This window comes from Schistocerca gregaria, unplaced genomic scaffold (genome assembly GCF_023897955.1).
Source record: "Schistocerca gregaria isolate iqSchGreg1 unplaced genomic scaffold, iqSchGreg1.2 ptg000001l___fragment_1, whole genome shotgun sequence".
Lineage (NCBI taxonomy): Eukaryota > Metazoa > Arthropoda > Insecta > Orthoptera > Acrididae > Schistocerca > Schistocerca gregaria.
This window is the reverse complement of record NW_026061697.1, coordinates 1,874,895-1,879,017: the sequence shown is the minus strand read 5'-3', so window position 1 is coordinate 1,879,017 and position 4,123 is coordinate 1,874,895.

The following is a 4,123-nucleotide window of genomic DNA, read 5'->3' as shown; positions in this document are numbered from 1 at the left end:
TTGCTGTTCAGATGCAGTAGAACTGATGTTGTTGGTTGGTTCCTCGGCTGGCTTTTTGTTGGGTTGCCTTTTGATTAAGAAGTTGTCGGTCTGGCTGCCTGTTTCACCTAAAAGTGCGTTAGTTACTTCCCCAGGTTGGAACCTTCTGAGCGCCGCTCCTTGTGTTTTACAGAGTGATTTCCTTTTTAGTCTTAAGTACTGCGTGTGGCCTTCAGCGGAGTTTTTGCTTATTGAAATTTCAAGGCTTTTCTTCTTAGGCCTTAAGGCGTAAAAAAGTTTCTTGACTGGTATGTGGCCTTCAGCCGAGTTTCAGCCTTTCAAAATTAAAATTGCAAATTCCTTGTCCCTAGGCATTAAGCCGTAAATTGGTTTCAAGTAGGTATGTGGCCTTCAGCCGAGTTTTCAGCCTTTTCAAATCAAGAGTTGAAAATTTTGTCTAGGATTTAAGCCGGAAGAAATATTTTGTAGTTTTTATGTGGCCTTCAGCCGAGTTTTTCAGTTAAAGCCCAGACAAAGAAATTTCCAATTTTTAATTTTAAGACGTGAGATTGTTTGGGTTTCGTATGTGGCCTTCAGCCGAGAGTTATGTGAAGCATTTTAGGATAAAGACTTTAGCCTATTTTAGTTGAAATTCAGAATCTCTTCCTTTAGGCCTTAAGTCGTAAAATTGTTTTCTCCATGATGTGTTTTTTAATCTCTATTAAATTAAAAATTCAAAATCCTTGTCTTGCCCTTAAGTCATAAGATTGTTATTTTTTAATATGAGGCCTGCAGCACAGTTTTACACGAAGTATTTTGAGATCAGGCCTTCAGCCTTTTCAAATTGAAAGTTCTTCTTCCCAGGCAAAATCCGTAAAATTGTTTTGTTGATATGCGGCCTTCAACCGAGTTTTCAGCCAATTTAAATTAAACTTTGAAAATCTTAGTCTCGGCCTTAAGCCGCGACACTATTCTTGATTAACGTGAGGCCTTCAGCCGCGTTACATGGGATAAAATTAAAGCTAAGGCTTTCAGCCTATTTATATTGAAGATAAAAAATTCTGAAGAAGTGAAACCGCCAGAAGAACTCCTGTACCTTGCTTAGGTCTTGGGCCTTGGATTTTCGATGTGGCCTTCAGCCGATCTAAATTAAATCAAAGGAGGTATTTCGTTAAAACCTTGAGAGTTTTGATTCTCGCTTGTCTGATTGTGTGTTTTAAGAAATAAATTTTGTATGATGGTGTGCAACTGACAGTAACATATTTTGACCTCTTTCCACAAATATAACCGCATCCGCTCCGTCCTGCTAGCCCAGGGATTTCACTGGTAGCAGAGCGTGGTTACGTTTGTGTTCTTGCCATTCCAGTTACTGTTAGTTTCAATTTTATTTCTGTTCTGTGACACCACATTGTTTTGGGTGTTGATTGTTTCAGGTGTATTGTAATGGCGGTCAGTCAGAGTCCGGGGATCGGCCTGCTCAGGAACATCTTGTTTACGAGTTCGAAATAAGGCGCCCAGCTACTGAAAGCAGTGATCCGGATTTAGTGGCCCGTTTAGGTGCTGCCGTTTTTCAGCCGGTTTACGTCACGCCGGCGGTGTTGGGTGAGACAGGAGCGGCCACTGAATTTTTGTTGAAGGCTGTTAGGGGCCTTGAGGACACTATTTGCGTTTTGGAAGGCACTCAACCTAGTGCCAGTCTATTGGATACGGTGTAGGCCCAGTTAATGTATTTAACAAATCGGAAAGCGGATTTGGGCATGTTAGCTTTGGAAGATCACCATTAAAAATTAGCCGCCGAATTGGGCTCTTTGGTTAGTGCATTGCAGTTTAATGTTACGTGTTTAGAGTTGGTGAGAAGAGGATTGAGGAGCGGGACTTGCTGTGTTCGGGAGAGGGCGAGAGCCTACCCGGGATGGTACTGTTACGTCCTCGGTGAAGTTAGACGCAATGTTTGCCAAGTTGCCTAATCCTCTCGTGATATTACTGAATTAGTCGTGGAGTGGCTTGAACAGGTCGAAAAATTATTACGGTTGTCGGTTCGTCTTGAACTTTATGCTTCTCCCTTTCGTGGTTCCACACCAAGTAATTTTGTCACTGCCGTACCTGTTAGCTAGAAGTGAGTTGCAGAACCTCCTCTTCCGAGCCATGGCTGAAGTGTTCTCCTTACAGCAGTTGAGGGAGCTCGTCATTAGGCAGAGATTGACCACCGGAGTTCGAAAACAGCTTGAATGTCGTTACATTTGGGAGATGCAGCGGGATAAATAGCAGTTACATCAGTATGTGGGCAGAGTTCAGACGGCGTCCTTGGCTTTGTTAATCGATTTGCCTGAACAACAGCCGTTGTCTATTGTTCTTAAGGGAATGCGCGTTGCGGATAAGTAGCACTATGTCTTCCGTAATCAGCCTTCAGCTTGGGAAGAACTCAATGCCGCGGTTGTAGCGATATGGGCGTTGCCGCTTGGATACGATGTATGTCACGAAGTTAAGGGGCAGGCCACCGGCGCTGGCAAGGGAAATTCCGAAGTGTCTGCAACCGCTGAAGCCGTAAAACTGGAACCCCGGTGTTGTTTCAGGTGCGGCAGCACGGCTCACTTGGAGCTCTCTTGGATTCAGCCTCGCGCTCTCAGAGCTAATAAATGACGCCGGACTGGGCAGCTATCTCGTGATCGAGCCTTTAGACGCTGGCGTACCCGTGTTGTCGCTCCCTCTTCACCGCCCTCGCATAAAGTTTGTTCTCGAGTAGGTGGCGAACCGATCTGTGCTCTTTCCGATTCTGGTAGCTCATTTTCATTATTGTGCTTCGAGTGGTTTTTGGAAGTTGGTCATTTTACGAAACTTCGGTCGGTGCTTTCTCCGGTGCAGAGATGTCGGGTGGCCAATGACCAGGTGTTGCCTCTGCATGATTGGGTCCGAGGGAGTATATCGATGGGGGATTTTTCCTGGCCTTTGTCATTAGCCTCGGTCAAGGAGCTGCCGGTCGATCTAATTTTGGGATGTGATTTCTGTAAATACTGGGTTATTCTTGGATTATTCTGGGCACACCTTTTTCTTTAAGTTAGCTCCTGTGGAGAAGTTTCTACATCTACATCCATACTCCGCAAGCCACCTTATGTTTCGTTTTATAAGTGCGCTAAACGTATTGTGCATCGAAATGAAGATGCATTGGCCGTTCAGGATGTGGCTAATGAGTTTGATCTTAGCCATCTCTCGCCGCATCACGCTTCTCAATTACGGGATTTGTTACAGAGTTTTCCTGAGCTTCTTAGTGATAACTTGAGTGTCACTAATGTTCTTAATTACCATATCCTTCTATCCGACGATAATTCTGTCAGGCAGCCCCCACGTCGCCTCTCACCTCCTAAGGTGAAGATACTGAAGGCGAGAATATCACAAATGCTCCAACAAGGAGTTATTACGCCTTCTACATCTACTTATGCTTCCCCCATATGCCATGTTCCCAAGGATCAGGAGCACTATTTCAGACCTGTGGTTAACTACCAGGTGCTTGAACACTAAGGTTGTCTTCGAATGTGCCTCTGCCTCTGATCTACATAACTTTTACCTGGTTTGCCGGTACTAATTGGTTTACTGTTCTTGGTTTGAACCAAGCCTGTTATCAGATTCCATTAGCTGAAGAATGTAAACATGTTACCGCATTTTGTACTGATTGGAATCTGTTTGACAGAGTTCCTTTTGGTTTGGCACCTCGTTTGCTGGATAATATCCTTAGGGACTTGAAATTAGTGTTATCCTATAATTATTTGTACGATTTAGTCATCTATAGCCGTTCGTTTCAGTCCATTTGGATCATATCCAGAAAGTTCTTTCGAGGTTTCAGGGAGCCGGGCTGACTGTTAAACCCAGTAAGATGACATTAGAAAGGCAGCAGGTGTTCTTCTTAGGTCACCTAGTGTCAGGTCAGAGTATTCGCATCGAACAAGAGCGAACTAAGACCATACGGGCGTTGCCTCCGCCTACTGATAAAGGCGGAATTGCTAGGTTCATAGGCATGTTGAACTATTTTAGGCGTTTTGTCCCTAATTTCGCTTAGTTGGCCGCGACCTCAAACGAACAGTGCCGGAAGAGAGTGCGTTTTGAATAAGGACCTGTCCAGGAGCCCGCGTTTGAGTATATTAAGGCAGCT